This window comes from Rhinatrema bivittatum, chromosome 5, assembly GCF_901001135.1.
Source record: "Rhinatrema bivittatum chromosome 5, aRhiBiv1.1, whole genome shotgun sequence".
In the NCBI taxonomy this organism is placed as follows: domain Eukaryota; kingdom Metazoa; phylum Chordata; class Amphibia; order Gymnophiona; family Rhinatrematidae; genus Rhinatrema; species Rhinatrema bivittatum.
The window spans coordinates 367,431,595-367,448,538 of NC_042619.1; the positions used below are offsets into that span (position 1 = coordinate 367,431,595).

A 16,944-nucleotide genomic window follows, 5' to 3' on the forward strand; every position below is an offset into this window, starting at 1 on the left:
TCAAAGAAAATTCTTTTTCATTCAGCTCATAGTTAAGTTCTGGAGTTCATTGCAGGGGATGTAGTTACGGCAGTTAGTGTAACTAGGTTTAAAAAAGGTTTGGATAAATTCCTAGAGGAAAAATCCAAAAAATGCTATTAATTAATAAACAATATCTATTTGTTTATTTATTTATTTAGAATCTTTTATTATACCGATACTCAAGATAAATATCTTATCGTACCGGTTTACAGCAAAACAAGGGAAACCAACACATATGAGAAAAAGTTACATAAAACAAGGTGATGAATTCAGGACAACTGTAAGAAATGGAAATAGCTTAAGATAGCGCTACTACAGAGAAGAAAACTAGCAAAGTAAAATACTGACTAGGTGAACGACTTGGAAGGTGATCCACAAACAATGGACGAACGAACAAGCAGTTTTTCAATCAAATAGTAGGTGATCAAACCAAAGCAGTGTTTTAAGGGGTGGTACTGTCTGTACAGGGCAACTGATTAGTAGAGATGGGGTTGATGCTAAAAGGGGGGTGGTGGTCAAGGGCTAGAGGGGCAGAGAGATCGTAGAGTGGGAGGGGGGGAAGGGTGGGTTGAGAATCTAGCAGGGAGGCTTGCATAGTTACTGGTAGGGAGCAGGAGAGCAGACTGAGCTTGAAATAGTAGATGGAAACAGAGTAGATTAGATGGGAGCTATGCAAGAGTAATTTAAGTACATGCTATGAAGGAATATTATGTACAATCCTAATTTGTGGATTTGTGGAATGTTTAATCAGGGAAGGCTTGTTTGAAAAGCCAGGTTTTCAGTTTCTTTCTGAAGGACAAAGGGCATTGTTCCTGGCGAAGCTCTGGTGGTAATGAGTTCCATTGAGAGGGTCCGGCAGTTGACAAGGCCCGTTTCCGAATGGAGGGGAAAAGTGAGGCTTTAGTAGGGGGTACGTGAAGCGATCCTTTATATGCCGTTCTGATTGGTCTTGTAGATGCGTGTAGGTTGAGTGGGATTTTGAGTTGGAGTGTGGAATGCAGGTAGATGTTTTTATGGATAATGGTCAGAGCCTTAAACAATATTCTAAAGTTGATGGGAAGCCAGTGTAAATTTTTGAGTAAAGGTGTGATATGGTCTCTTCTCCTTGAATTGGTTAGGATCCTGGCTGCAGCATTTTGAAGCATCTGTAATGGTTTTGTTGTGGAGGCAGGAAGGCCTAGGAGTAATGCGTTACAAATATCAATTTTTGAGAACAGTATGACCTGAAGGACTGATCGGTAATCATGAAGGTGTAGGAGGGGTCTGAGCTGTTTTAAAACATGTAGCTTGTGGAAGCATTCTTTACTGGTGTTGTTTATGAACTTTTTGAAGTTCATGCGGGAGTCTAGAATAGCTCCAAGGTCTCTCACATGGTTTACTGGTGGTGTAAAGTGGTTGTTGATGAGAGGGTTGGAATCATTTGGTGAGATGACAAGGATCTCCATTAGTAGCTTGGGATCTATTTGTTTGGGTACTTGCCAGATACTTGTGACTTGGATTGGCCACTGCTGGAAACAGGATACTGGGCTTGATGGACCTTTGGTCTGACCCAGTATGGCAATTCTTATGTTCTTATGACTTCACTTCTGTGTATTATCTGCAAAGTAATGGGCAGTCGGAAAGGGTCAACCAGACCCTCAAGAACTTCTTGAGGGCATACATTAATGAGCGCCAAGATGACAGGGCTTCTCCCCTCCTGTGAACAGAAATCTGCCACAATACCCTGTGGGCAGTTCATCTAGGATGTTACCCTTTCAAGCAGTCTTCGGCTGACAACCAAGTGTGACCCTCCCGGTTCCATTCTCAGTCTCCTGTCCTGTGGCCAATGGTATGAGTGAAGACTTCAAAGACCTATGGCAGAAAATTCATCAGCTTCTTACTGCAACTGCCAACTGGTTTAAGAAACAAGAAAACAAAAAATGCCAGCTAGCACCACTATTCAAGCCTGGGGAACTGGTGTGGCTAAGCACTCAAAATCTATACCTCAAGATGCCTTCTACTAAATTTTCACCAAGATTTGTGGAGCCATAGCCATTACTCGCCAGGTAAGGCCAGTGGCTTACCAACTGAAACTCCCATCTACGCTCAAGACACACAATGTGTTTGATGTTTTCTTCTTAAGCCAACAGTTCTGTCGTGGCTGTCAAGGTCCCCTCTTAAATCCGTGGAAGTAGTCTCCAAAGAACACACAATGTATGAGGTCCAAGAGATCATAGACTCCAGGAGAATTTGAAATAAAGTACAGTATCTCATATCCTGGCGGAGCTTTGGCTCAGAAAAAAACTCATTGGGGCCCACATTTATCATCCAAGCTCTGCAGATGGTAAAAGAATTCCACTGACAGTTCCCTGAGAAACCGAAGCCCAAGCCTACAGGGCTGGAAAAGGGCTTTAGAAGGGGCATCCCACAACCAGCAGTCCTCACCCCATGATGCTATCAACCTCCCAGGGCAGCATGGATGCTGCCAACAAACGTCGCCACCACTCTGCTCCCGAATGCACTGCACCAAAGGTGTACACATGCGCACTGGCTCCTGTCTTATAGCCCCCACAGCAAGAACAGTGATTGGTGCCCTCTGATGATGTTAGCTCTTCTCTGTATTTAAGTCCGAGCTGCTATCTGGATCCTTGCCTCAGCAACAGCTCCTCAAGCAGCCTTGCAGTGCGTGTTGCTACCTGCTGTGTTCCCAATCCAGCCCTGTCTCACCCAGCCTGCCTTGCCTCAGCCTCTAGGCTGCCTTACTCCAGCTCCAGCCTTGCTTTGTTCCTGCCTCCTGCTTTATCCCGTCCCGGTCCTCCTTGTGTGCCTGGTACAGACCTCTACTAAGGACCTAGACCATTCACTTGCCTATCGCTTGGTACCGACCTCTGCTATAGAGCCGGACTACTCTTTGCTTGCTGCCTGCCCTGACCCTCGGCCAGAACCGGTAACTATTTGCTGTCTGCCCTGACCTCAAACTAGACTCTCTCTCTCTACCGCCCTCAGGGGCATTCACCTAAGACCTGCCGGCCCCTAGAACCCAAGGGCTCAACCTGCGGGGAACGAGGCTGGTATAGGTGAAGGTCCAGTTTGGTCCCAGTCTAGGGTGTGTCTGCCAGCTGACCTTGTTAACCTAGTAGACTCGTCTGCATCAACCATGCCAAAGCACAAGGGCTCATAACCATGATACTAAAGACAAGCATCCAAAGGACTACAAGACCTCTTCAAGCCCGACATCACAACTTCAACTTCAGTAGTCGCTACAAAATCCTGGGAAGTTCATTTAGCAGAATCTAATGAATGTCACCTCCCACTCAATCTGTTTCTAACCTAGTCAGTCTCTTTAGAGCCCATTTTTTTATAAGTCACCTAAGCAGAACCATGTCAGAAGGCCTTTCTGAAATCAAGTACACTACATCCAGCACGTTCCCCTTAACTAACTCTCTGGTCACTGAGGCAAAGAAGTTGAACAGATTTGTTTGACAAGGCCTATCTCTGGTAAAATCATACTGCCTGTAATCAATTGGATTCCATAAACTGTAATATCCTTTGTTTTATTACATTTTAACTGAATGTGTTTTATTATTAGCCACCTAGGGCTATTGTGTGCTGGTAGATTATAAATAAACTGTAAATCAAAATCACCATTTGGATTTGTTACACACTCAAATTCAGCTTTATAATAATCAGGAATATATCTCAGCAAACTACATTCAAAAAACTCCCCATTTCCCCCAACCGTGATGTGTGTGTCTGTGTGTGTGTGTGTGTGTATACACACATACACATATACACAAAGCAAAAAAAGACTAAGCTCTCAGAAGCCATTATTACTCACTGAGCATGGTTACTGGCGGCAACATTAAAACTGAGATCATCACTAGTTTCCAAGCAGACAGATATTCTACTTTCTATTATCAGAATATGAGCATGTTAACTGTGCAACAACCAACAAAGCACTTTCTTGAAGCACTGATAGAGGTAAAGAATGAGCTAACGGGAGCATCAGGATGAAGGAATCAAACTTTCTGAAATTACCTCAGTTAAGTTCTGACAACCATGGGGTCCTTATTCCCGTAACCGGTTAGCGGACAAGTTATCCGGCTAAAGTTAGCCGGATAACTTGTCCCATATGTATATACAGAATATAACCAACCTAAAATTATCTGTCTACCTATAGCCAGATAACAAAAACCTGACTGGTTAATGTTAATGTTTGAATACAGCCAGTTAGGTTTTTGTTATCTGGCCTTGTGTGGCCAGATAACACGCACTACTTAACCGGATATCTTTAAAAGATATCCGGCTAAGTAGCGCTGTTGTGACCCTACAAAATAAAGGTAAGACGAGAGGGCAGCCAATCCCTTCCCTCCCCCCCCCCCCCCCCCCCCCCAAAGCATAACAACAATGTCTTTCCAGCCCGTGGTATCCTAACTTCACCTCCCTTCTCTCCAAACCTTTTTAAAAGTTGAAAAAGTGTCCTTGGTTGCAACTGTTAAAAACTACAACTGCCTCCCCGCCTACAACAAAAAAATCATGGGGCCTGCCCCCCCTCCTCCCCCCACACTCTTAGGCAATGCAGGCAGCTACTTAGGAACAACAGCCTGAAAGGAGTGAAGCAGCCACCTGCTGAGTCGCAGAGAGGCCAAGGTTCAAATCTCACTTCTTCCACTGACTTGGGCAAGTCCCTTAGCTCTCTAGGGATGTGCATTTGTTTTAAATGAATGTGAAAAAAGGCGACAAATAAGGGCAATCAGTTTCATTCGGGGGCTTCAAAACAAATTGAGGGCCCCCCCAAATGAAACAAACCTTACTGGTTGCATTCGTTTAAAAAGAATGCACTGGGCTTAGGGCACAGGCTAAGGCCCACAGCAGGGGCCACGGCCTAGGCCCGAGCGCAATGCTGGAGCCTTGGCCAAGGGACGAAGTCGAGGCCTCACCTAGGGTATAGCCCGAGGCCCAAAGCTGGGGCCACGGCCTAGGCCCGAGCGCAATGCTGGAGCCTTGGCCAAGGGACAAAGTCGAGGCCTCACCTAGGGTATAGCCCGAGGCCCAAAGCTGGGGCCACGGCCTAGGCCCGAGCGCAATGCTGGAGCCTTGGCCAAGGGACAAAGTCGAGGCCTCACCTAGGGTATAGCCCGAGGCCCAAAGCTGGGGCCACGGCCTAGGCCCGAGCGCGACACTGGGGGTCTCGGCCTAGGCCCAGGCCGGCGGCAGGGCCTCGGATAAAACCCACGCCCCCAGAGAAGTTTCACTCACCTGATCCATTGGGTATCCGAAGAAGCTACCAGGCAGGCTCCCGACGCCTGGGCATCAGCCTAGGCCCAGGCCCAGGCCCAGTCCCATCGTCAGGACCTCGGCCTCGGCCTAGGCCCGATGCCATTGATCAAAATGGAGCAGTCTGCCGGAGTGAATGCATCAGAGTTAGTTAACTCCAGCATGATTCCAGCAGACAGCGTCATGTACAAAGAAAGAGCAAAGAAGATGGATGTCAGAGCTGAGAGGCCTGGGCCTGACCCTAGGCCTCAGCACCTGGCCTCCTGGGAAGGGCCTGGCATTGGGTCTAGGTCTGACCCTAGGCCGAGGCCCTAGCATCAGGACCCAGCCTCTGGGCTAGGCCGTGGCATCGGGCCTGGGTCCAGACCGAGGCCCTGGCATCAGGACCCGGTCGGGCTTGGGCCTGGGCCCTGGCCTAGACCAAGGCTCAGGCATTGGGACTTGGCCTCAAGGCCGGGCCCCAGCATTGGGACTGGGTCCAGGGCAAGACCCTGGCGTGAAGCCTGAGCCTGGGCTCCGGCCTAGGCTGAGACTGAGGCATTGGTTTACATAGGCAGAGGACGAGGTTGCAGTGAGTTGCCTGGGCCTACGCAAGGCCAAGGCTTCTGCCTGGGCCTAGGCCTCCCCAGCGGATCCCCACCGGACCGGGTAAGTGGGGACTGGGAGACTCCTGGCCCCAGCATTTTTCTGGGTGGGAGAGATGGGTAATAGGACAGAAGGCCTTAGAAGGCCCCGTTATATTTTTTTGGTTTCTTTTTCTTTTTGGGGGTTGGTTTTTTTTTTGTTTTTTTTAAATGTTTGATTTGTTTTCTTCACATGAATGAAACAAATCAAACGTTCCACGAACCAAAATTAATGGGAAAAACCTCCTGAAATCAACCCGGAAATTTAAAATTTTTTTATCCCTAAACATCCCTATTGCCTTCCCAGATATTAAGACAGGCTGTAAGGCCTCTCTGAGGCAGGAATCTACTTCCTATACCTGAATTGTAACTTGCTTTGAGCACATATTTGGAAAAATTAAGTAATCAGATCCAAAATCCAAAGAGTTGCCTCTCTTTCCATTCCAGTGGCACTTTCTTCTACATACTGCCCAACCTGACCAGCAGTGTCCCATCAGACCTTCCCCCTAAAAGGTGCAGGAGTGGGCCGGCAGCACTGTAGAATCGGCCCTCCCCTACACCTGTAAGAGGATGGGTCTAACCGGACAGCACTGCTGAGGGTGCGGCAATGTCCTTTTCACCGTGACGCTTCCTCACAGTTGGATTTCCCCTCTTCCACCCCCCAAAGGGCACCAAGAAGGCAAACCCAGCCTTGGCAGTCTAATAGTTAGGAAGAAAATCCATTTTAAAAATGGTGTAGATTTAATCCACCGTGTTTGGTTAGCGTGCAAACAGTTTTGTGTCCTCAGTAGGGGTGGGTGGCAGTGCATTAAGCCCCTATACCAGGCAGGCGCTCACCCATAAGACCAAGAAGAGAGCATACTCAGCTCATGATTCAGACCTTAGGTTTAATCTTTGCTAAAAAGAGGAAATGCACTGCACTTGTTCAATAAAGCGCACGCAGTGAAAGCAAATTATGAAAGAAGGAAGAAAAAAAACGGTAAAGAGTAAGCATGACTAACTGTCCAGCAGTGCCAGGTTCTGGAGAAAAGTGGTATCCTCGCAGGCTGCGATACCTTTTATTGGAATAACCTGAGCTTTCGAGACCCCAAGCTCTTCTCTTCATGCAGTTGAAAGTATCAAAATCCAGCAAAATGAGATGGAGAGGTATGGATAGCTCACTTTAAAGTATATTTTGGAAAAGTAAAAAACAAACAAAGCAGTTCTTTAAATAACCGTTGATTGTTAAAGATCTAAAAGTGCAGAGTTGCAGAGGGCAGAAGATGCTTCTTCCATTGCTGTTATTGGAATCAGATGCCGCAATTATTTTAGCAAACATTACTCAACTTGCAACCAAGAGAGATCGCCTCCATTCAAGAGTCGGAAAGATGTAAAAGTGAAAGACCAAGGTCAGATGTTATGGACTATGCTGCCAGTGAACAAAGGTTGCAATGGGGTAACACCAATGGGGTAACACCAAGGGGGTAACACCAGGACTGAATCTACCTGTCCTGAAAATATGAAGCCAGTTGGCAACCCTATTCGTAATACAGTTGATACTGAAAAACTACTTTAAATGTTTCGGCATACAGAACCTCTTCACATATGTAGAGCCTGTTTCACAAAAGGCTTTTCTCCCATCTCCAAGCCTATGGGAAAAGACCTTGATGAGTCAGGCCCTTAATCCAACAAATGGAATCGAGGAATCTGCTTCAGGTCCTCAGTCCTCCACTGCACATGAACAAAACTGATCTATGATTGGAAATACAAAAGAAAAAGTAAAAAGCAAGAAACACGCCAAACATGATACTTGTTTTTTGACCCAAAACAGCTAGAGGGGAAAAGAACAAGCAAGAGACAGATTGAGCACATTGTTTCTTCTGCTTATATTTTTCCTGTCATCAGTCTCTCCTTTCTCATCCCTTACAGAAGTCTAATTTATTTAATTTTTTGCTTTATAAACTTGTGATGTACATAATTCTTGTATTTTTGGAGTCAAGTGCTCTTGATGATTATGAATTTTAATAAAGAGATAGTAATAAAAAAAAACCAAACACCGGTCCCATTACAGATCTCCAAGGCACTCCACTATTTGCCTCTCTCCACTGGGAAAACTATTTAGTCCTACTCTTTGTTTCCTGTGCTTTAACTAGTCCACAGCATAACCTCTGCCTCCCGTCCTATTACTTTTTAACTTCCTCAGGAATCTCTCATGAGGAACTACTAGAAATTCAGATATACTGTAAAACAGACTAACTCGTCCTTCTCTTAGGAAGCAGTCAGGAACAACCTCGGGAAATATTTTTTCATGGGGTTGTGGATGCCTGAAATGCCCTCCCAAAGGAGGTGGTGGAGACAGAAACAGCAACAGAATTCAAAGAAAGTATGGGATAAACACCAAGGATAGCTAGTGGCAAGAGAATGGTAATGAAGCACGAAGGTAACTTGCATAGAGCAGCACTAATAGCCCAAAACAGTAGTAATGTAACTGTTTTTTGCTTCTTAGAAGCACAGAAACACGATGACAGAAAAAGACCATATTTATTTATTTGTTTGTTTGTTTTTATATACCGACGTTCGAATGGTACATCACATCGGTCTACAATAAATAAAATTAAATAACATGGGATCACATTGGCCTATCTTGTCTGCTCATCCACACCAACCAATTCAACTTACAATTCTTATCACTCCCTCGGAAATCTCGTTTTCATCCCATGCTTTCTTGAATTCAGATACTAACCTGGTCTCCACCACTGCTGAGCTGGGGGAGGGGGGAGGGAGAAAAGTGCTGCTCCATGCATCCACTACCATTTCTATAAAGAAATATTTCCTTATATTATTCCTCAGTCTATTCACTCTCATCCCATGACCCCTCATTCTCATTCTAGAGCCTCCTTTATGTTGAAAGAGGCTTACCCCCTATGTTTGGAGATCTTGGAGATATTTAAACAGCTCCATCATATCTCCCTGTCTCTCCTCTAAGGTATACATGTTTAAATCTTTAATTCTATCCTCATATGCTTCACTACGAAGACCACTAATCATTTTACTAGCCACCCACTGGGCCCACTCCAACCGGTTTAAATCCTCTTGAAGGCACGGTCTCTAGAAGTGTAGACATTATTCCAAGTGAGGTCTCACCAGGGATGTATACAGGGGCAATATCACCTCCCTTTTTCTACTGACCATTCCTCTCCCTATGCACCCAGGCCTGGCTTTTGCCATCACCTTATCTACCTATTTGGTCACCTTGAAATCATTGGATTTGATCACTCCCATATCCTAGTCTTCTTTCATGCTTAGAAGAATTTTACTCCTATACTGTACCTCTCCCTTGGGTTTTTGTATCCTAAATGCAAAACTCTGCATTTTTTAGGATTAAATATTAGCTGCCAGACCTTAGACCTTTCCTGGAGCTTCGCTAGATCCCTCCTTTCCACACCTCCCTGGCTGTCAACCTTCTTGCAGATTTTGGCATCATTGGCAAAAAGACCAACCTTTCTTGATAATCCTTCTGCAATGTCGCTCACAAAAATGTTGAAAAGAACCAGTCCAAGTTCCAATAACTGCGGCACACCACTAGTAAAGTCCCTCTCCTTGGAATGAACTCCATTTACCTCTACCCTTTGTCGCCTCCATACAACCAGTTCCCAACTCAATCAGTCAAGGCGCTCAATTGATTTATAAGTCATCTATGCGGAGCAGTGTCAAAGGCCTAACTGAAATCCAAGTACATGACATCTAATGCTATCCCCTGATCCAACTCTCTGGTCACTCAAAGAAAGTGATCAGAGTCGTTCTGGTCCTTCTACAGTGAACACCAAACGGAAATATTCATTAAGCAATTTTGCTTTTTCCTCATTACCCTCTATAAATACCCCCCCCCCCCTTCATCTTTGAGTCTCACAATGAAACCTTTGCATTTCCTCCTATCACTAATATATGTTAAAAAAAAAAAAAAGTCTTATCACCCCATTTTACATGCATTTGCTACTTTTCTTCCATAGGGTGAACCACAGAGTGTGGCAGTTACAATCTTAAAAGACATATGGAAGAATGGGGAGTAGGTATCGGGTGCCATATCGTAATTTGTATGCACATCTATCCAAAGTGTACCAATCTTTACTGGGCAGTATGGATGGGCTATTTTGGTCTTTATTTGTGTTACGTTCACCGGTTGCGGGAGCCACCCACAAATGGCAGCACTCACCCCTTCGCAGCCTGGAAGCCACTGGACAATTTCATCGAGGTAGGACACCGCCAGCATACTGCCATCCCCCCTCCCCTGCGGGCTGCCTCTAGACACACATGCCACACCACCACGTAGAGGGCATGTGGTGGGAATCTGAACTGCCATCACGTCCCGATGATGTCACACAGCTGGGTATTTAAAGCCCAGCCACACACCTTAGCATCGCCTCAGTAACAGGTGTTCTACACAGCAATAGTATGCATTGCTGCTTCGCTCCTGGTTCCTTTGTTTCCGGTCCTTGCCTCGTCTCTCCAGCTCAGCCTTGCCCTGTCACCTTGTCTCCCCCTAGAGTAACTTCTGGATCTAACTTTTGCCTGGACACTGATCATTCATGTTTGCCACCTGCCCCTGATCGATACCTGCATCACTGCCACTAAGACTCTCACCTCAGACCTGCCGGCTCCTGGAACCCAAGGGCTCAACCCAAGGAGAAAGGGGTTGGTATAGGTTAAGCTCCTAGTCAGTCTCTCTCCTACATCGCTCTGCCAGCTGTCGGTGAGGGCCTACATGGGGCCTACTCCATAGGCTAAGCCAATCTCACTATAGCAGCAGGGGTCCACAGATCATTTACCTTGATGCATGTTTATTTACATCTTCAAAGAATTCTTACAGATTAGTAAAGCATGACTTTCCTTCACTAAATCCATTTCGACTTTTCCTCACTAATCCATATGACCACTAATTCTGTACTTAACAATTATTTTGCCCCGTACCCTGAAGCACAATGGTCTTTAGTTTCCTGAATCACCCTTGAAACCCTATTTTAAAATTGTCATTACATTGGCTACACTCCAGTCCTCAGGTATACTTGCAGATTTTAGTGATGTGATAGCACGTCTACAGTTTTATATTTAGTGTTGGTTCGTAAATGATTTTTAGTTACATCCGATATCATTCTTGTATGTAAAACATTATATTAATTTATGGTTTACTGTCTGTACAGCCTGTTATCATTCATACCTGTTATCTGTAAAGCCTGTTGCTAATTATTGTTTATTGTAAACCGCGGTGATGTATCTTTTTACGTACTGTGGTATATAAAAATCCCTAAATAAATAAATAAATAAATAAATAAATAAATGTATGTTCCTTCGTAACTCTGAACACTATTGTGTCTTAATAATTTGCTACTGTTTAGTTGATCAATTTGCTCTAGCATTTCTTTCAGGTTCACAGAGATTTGGTTCAGTTCCTCTGAATTAGCACCGATAAGAATGGTTCTGGCATCCCGATCTCCCCAACATTTTCTCCAATGAATATGGAAGCACAATTCATCTAGTTTCACGTTGAAAATTTTAATTCTGGTCAGAGATGGATTATAGTTTCCAGCATTAGTGCTCAGTTAGGGATGCAGGCTGCAGAGTGGTACCAGCAGCAGCATAACCCACCTGTCTGGACTGGTCTGACATGGACAATAAGGAAGTCTGCCATAACAGGAAGAAATGAACCCCAAGCCAGCTAGGTGAAATAAACAAGAATCCTAGCCACTAGATCATATAGGAGTGATGACTGTACCATCTGAGAGTCTCTAAGTCTACAGAAAACTGTATTCAGCAGTTCTGTAATATTAATAAATGAGTTATAAACTTTCAAAACTTTTTTTAAACAGTTTCTGGAATGCAGCAATAACTTCTGCAGTAATCGTTTCTTGGCCGTGTGGCTGAGGAAGGCCCCTTCCTGGTTGAGACTGAGAGCCTGTATAAGATTGGAGGCGGAGGTTTTAATTCCCTGACGCATAAGCCCACTAAGGACATGATATCATGACCACTGCCAAAGCAGAAAGATTAAAACTCATGTTAAGAAGAAAAAGATCTGTGCAACCTCAAAGCAAACTGCGCATCAGTGCAGCTGCTGCAACAATAGTACTTATGGCCTTACTAGCTAAAAAGACAGAAAAGCTGACATAGACATCACTAATAATCAGGGGTCGACATGCATGAAAATTATTTCAAACCAAACGGCAGTTTTACATCCTGACTGTTCTGTACCACATTTAAGACCACTGCCTTGTTAATAAAAAAAAAAACCAACCTCCTACTTTAAAACCATGATTCCCAATCACATGTCCAGCCAAACACAGCCCAAAAAATATTTAATACCAGCAATTTAGAAATATAACATTTAAAAATTACTCTTTGATCGTAAGTTAGTTCTGGAAGGTCACTTGGTTCTAAACTAAAGCCACCTGTTTTCCATATGCAAACTCATCTTTTTTTTTGTCACTGTACTGCATTTCTGCTACCACTGTTTATTTTATTTATTTATACACCGCGTTCTTCAATGGGGGCAGGTCGAACACATACATACACAGTAACTAAAAACATAGTAAGTTATCATTAAAACACAAAAAGCGCAACTACCCAGGGATGCCCTATAAACCTGTAAAAGAGAACATACTTTTATGTTATGTATACTAGTTTCCAGCAAGGCATAGCAGTAATGAAGGACTATAAGCCCTACCTGGTAAAATGCTGGAGGGAGACAAGAGTAGATTCAGGAGTAAAGTAAGGAAAGTTATTAGGGAGAGCCGTTTCCCAATGGATATTGTGGGAGCATAAACATAATTTTAAAAAGCATGATACAAGGACAGAGGTTATGTTCCCCTTTCTGCTTTCCTTCCCTGCAGAACTAAAGAGAAAAGCAGTTGGAGGTAGAACTTAAACATTTTTTTATATACTTAATGTGGGTTTTCATAGAGCTATGAGGGCAGATAAAAACCACAAGGCCCATCTCATCAGCCCATTCCCCCCAACTACTGCAAATCAGATGTTCAAGGGCAAATCTGTAAGCCACTGGATAGCTTCAGTGGAAGCTACAGTTCAGTCTAATCCACCTGCAAGTGTGACGTGATCAAGCGCCTGCTTTGAGTGGCCACAATCGCACATTTCCCTGACCAACGCAGAACTAGAGACCCTACGTGATGCAAAGCTTTAACCTTCCTAAGGATCCAGAAGTTTTCCCAAGTATGTAAGATATCTATCCTCCTTAAGACTGCAGAGCTAATAGCTGTCAGCAGAAGGCACATCTCTGAAAGCCGAGTGGGACTGTAAAATACAAAGTTTCTACCCTTCTCTGGGAATATAGCCACCTTGATTTTCTTGAAAACTCCCTATTCATTTGGATTCATAGCAGAATGTACAAAATAAATTACTAGACATAATTCTCCCAAAGTCCCTTACCCAGTAACCCTTGCATAAACCATGTGTACTTTAGTTTTCGAACCTGTGCTATGATTTAACTATCTGATTATGCAGCAACGAACTCTGGAATAGCCTCCATTAATGTGCTAGAGATTAATCCCCATGTCTGTCTGTCAAGTCACCTAGTGTAGGCAGGGGCGAAACAGAGTGATCACCCCAGGCCCCACACTTCCCTGGATTCAGCCTTGAGCATAGGACTTGGGCATTCCATTTGGGAACCCATTCTGAGGGCCATGGACAATGCATTTTTCTCACAGACAAAACAAATGGGAATAAACCTTTATGCCTTGTGGTAATCACATGCATAGTAACTTATCCAGGTTGACCCTAATTTGTCTAAAAGGGACAGTCTGAGCCATTCCTGGATTTTACTCCATTGCATACATGGAGACAGATCATTGTCTGCTTTCCTTGGGTAACCTTCATGCATGTGATAGGCCAAAATCAATAGAGCTAGGGGTTCATGACTCTTTTGACAAGGAACTATATGGGCACCCTAAACGTACCTATATTATTTTATAAAGCCTTGCATTTCTTAGCAAAACATAAAACCAAAAGATTATTTATTCCCTGCTTAGCTGACCCTCAGAAATCTGACCTACCTGTGCTTTATTTCACAGAGGGCCTGATCTACCAAAGGAGTAATATTTAATATATTCTGCCTCAAGAATTATTATCTAAATGGGAGAAAAACATTCACTCAGAGGTAAGAGTAGGGGAAACAAAGAGGGAATGTACAGCTGGGAGTATGAAGAGTGAAAGCTGGAGGACGCAAAGCTCAAATTTAATAAAGAAAAAACTTTTTGAATTCAAATCTACAATGAGATGATGCAAAGAGAACATCTCTACTTCTACCTATGGATCCTCTAGATTTCTACTGAAGAATTGCTTTATACATAGTAACATAGTCATGACAGCAGAAAAGGACCAAATGGTCCATCCAGTCCCCCTAGTAAGCTTCTTATGGTAGCAACTGCCACATTTATTTATTTATTTTATTAAAGGCTTTTTATATACCGACTTTCTTGATACAAATCAAATCAACTCGGTTTACATCGAACTAAGCAGCAAATACAATTTAACCAAACAACAAAAGATAATTAATTCAAGGAGCGTAAAAAGTTACATTATAACAAGGATGCCTTAACTGGGAGTTGGAAATAAAGAGAGGGTGAACGAAAATAAATAAATAAATAAATACTATATACAAAAGAGAGGGGCAAGGAGCCCACCTCTTAATAGTTACACATCATGCAGATTACCCCCATGTTTTTCTTAAGGGTAGTAACCACTGCTCTGTGCACTTATTGAGAGAGAGGGAAACATACTGTGCCTTACAAATTTTAAAATGAACACTACCTTGCACCCTTCTAAATTTTGGATACATTTGGTTTTAATAAAGCAATGCTAATAACGTTGTCTATACATCCTGCATTTGAGCTCTAGTTTATTAAACCATTCACTAGCACAAATTAAAAAGAAATGAATGAATCTAATACCTAACAGCATATCATCTAATAAAAAAAAAAATCACAAGATTACTAAAAGTAGGCAGTGCAATAGCAAATATACATACTGATAGCCAAACGAACTAGCATAACTGTAAACATTAATGAAAAGAAAAATATATCTTCCACTACACTGCTATATTACAACAGATACAGAGGCCTCACCGCGATGACCAGTACCTACAATCCACTACATGTAGTGCACAACTTTGTTAGGGTGCATGCTATGAATTACTCTTTAATATTTATTTTAAACATCACTTACAAACATGTTTTGATAAGAACCCTACACACAGCTCAGACATTTACAGGCACACGGATTATACAACCAATAACTTCATTTGCGGCTGTTTACATGTTATCTTGGAAGGCAATCACCGGAGGGACATGATCTCACTGACAAGTCCTGATTTCTCTAGATACGACATTTCAGCAGGAATTAAAGCAAACCGTTCCCATACCAACCTGCATCTTCCAATACCCTCCACCCCTAGAGGGGAAAAGAAAATGGATGCAGTAGTCCGAAATCAGCTCAACAAACCTATCTGGTACCACAGGGATCTGTCTTGCAGGTGGCTGGTGCAGTGATGATGCCACATTCCAACCCCGAAAGCTAAACAGATTAGATCATTAGCGCCCAGTCATCCTACCTCCAATAGCCCACGTCCGACCCTTCCAGACAGCTGGCTTCTTCCACCACTAGAGCATCTCTCTTGCTAGATCGCCTTGCGTCACTCCAAAGTTATTCCCTTAACGCTCGGCGGGTCCGCAGCCTTCTCTCAGGGACGCGCCGATCTGTCTTTGCTTTCCTGCCTGTAGCAGCCTCCAGCTCCCCAGCAGAGGATGCACCAGACGACGGAGCCCAGCCCCGGCCAATGAGCGCGCAGTCGCGCACGCGCGCAGTGTCTGGCTCGAAGTCCGTGACGTCACAGAGACGTCCAGCTGCGGCTGGAGCTTGAACGGGACGCATGCGCAGACTGAAAGCTGAGGCTGGCGCTGTACTGCTCTTCACCAGGCAGGGAGGGTGGCCAAGCGTCCAGGGGGCTCGCCGGCTGCTGCTGCTGCTGGCCGAACAGGATTTAGGGGAAAAAAAAAAAAAAAAAAAAAGCTGCTGTGCTGAGCTTGTCTCTCTGGAGGCTCTAGGAAGGAGAGAGTTTGTTTCAAAGGAAGGACTGCCAGAGGGTTTCTTATTGGAGGGGCAAGGCCGGAGCTAGCACACTATGGAGAAACTCCTGTGTCAGGAAGCTTCAGTGGCTGCCGTGAGCCTCAAACCCGGGTAGAAAGCCTTAAAGTGGGCTGAATCCCACGTGCCCTGATCGAGAGTCTCGTGTGAAACTTCATGCTGAGAGAGAGAGACAATAGCACTATAAATGTTACTCAAAGGTGGCTGAAAACAAGAATCAATCACAATAATAAAGATTCAGCTGTAGAAAAAAGAACTCAATGGGAAGTGGTATCTAGCAACCGTCATATATGGCTTATATTGTCAAGCCCGTGGAACACTGGGCTTGTCTAATCATAGGTTGCAAAGATGATAGAATAAACTCCTAAACAAGGCTGTATGACAGGTGCAGGCACTGCGAGAATTCTACTAATGCTTGCACTTATCTTATTCCACCAATGACAGGATAGTACATTCAGTCCTGAAGTGCATGCTCCGACACAGCGGTGTTTCGGAGTGTATGACTCCTTCCTCAGGGAACTCCAGGTAGTGACATACTGATTTGATGAGTTGAAAGGTTGAATGCGGTCAGTCTATAAGCTGGGAACCGCTTGTATTAGATCGGTGCGCAATGAAAGTGCAGCCTCACAGCAATTTATGCCGCGACGCTGAATCTTTATTATTGAGAGAGAGAGACAAGCATGAGGAGAACAATGTTACGGTGGGGTGGGGGCCAGAGGGTCTCCGAGGCAGGAGCTGAGCATCGTAGCTTTGAGAATCAGGCCCCAGAGTGCTCTGTCTTATCAGAAACTCCCTGCTGAGAGAAGCAAGCCTCAAGGGATGGGGGGAAGCTAAAATGAAAAGGCGTGCTTGGCCAGCCCTTGTATTTTATGTATTTTCATTTTTGGGTTCTCTTGCTTTGTTTCATCCAACGTCTGAG

The 16,944-nt window shown here is 44.2% G+C and overlaps 1 protein-coding gene across 9 annotated transcripts in view; it reads right to left on the reverse strand.

Annotated features, from left to right (window-relative positions):
* INPP4A (inositol polyphosphate-4-phosphatase type I A) overlaps nt 1-15,709 on the reverse strand; it is a 453,500-nt gene extending 437,791 nt beyond the window's left edge. For all 9 annotated transcript variants that reach the window (XM_029604758.1, XM_029604750.1, XM_029604755.1 and 6 more), the window contains exon 1: nt 15,493-15,709. The gene's annotated coding sequence lies outside the window, so the exon portion shown is untranslated. The remainder of the gene's footprint in view (nt 1-15,492) is intronic.
* Nucleotides 15,710-16,944: the final 1,235 nt, after the last annotated feature.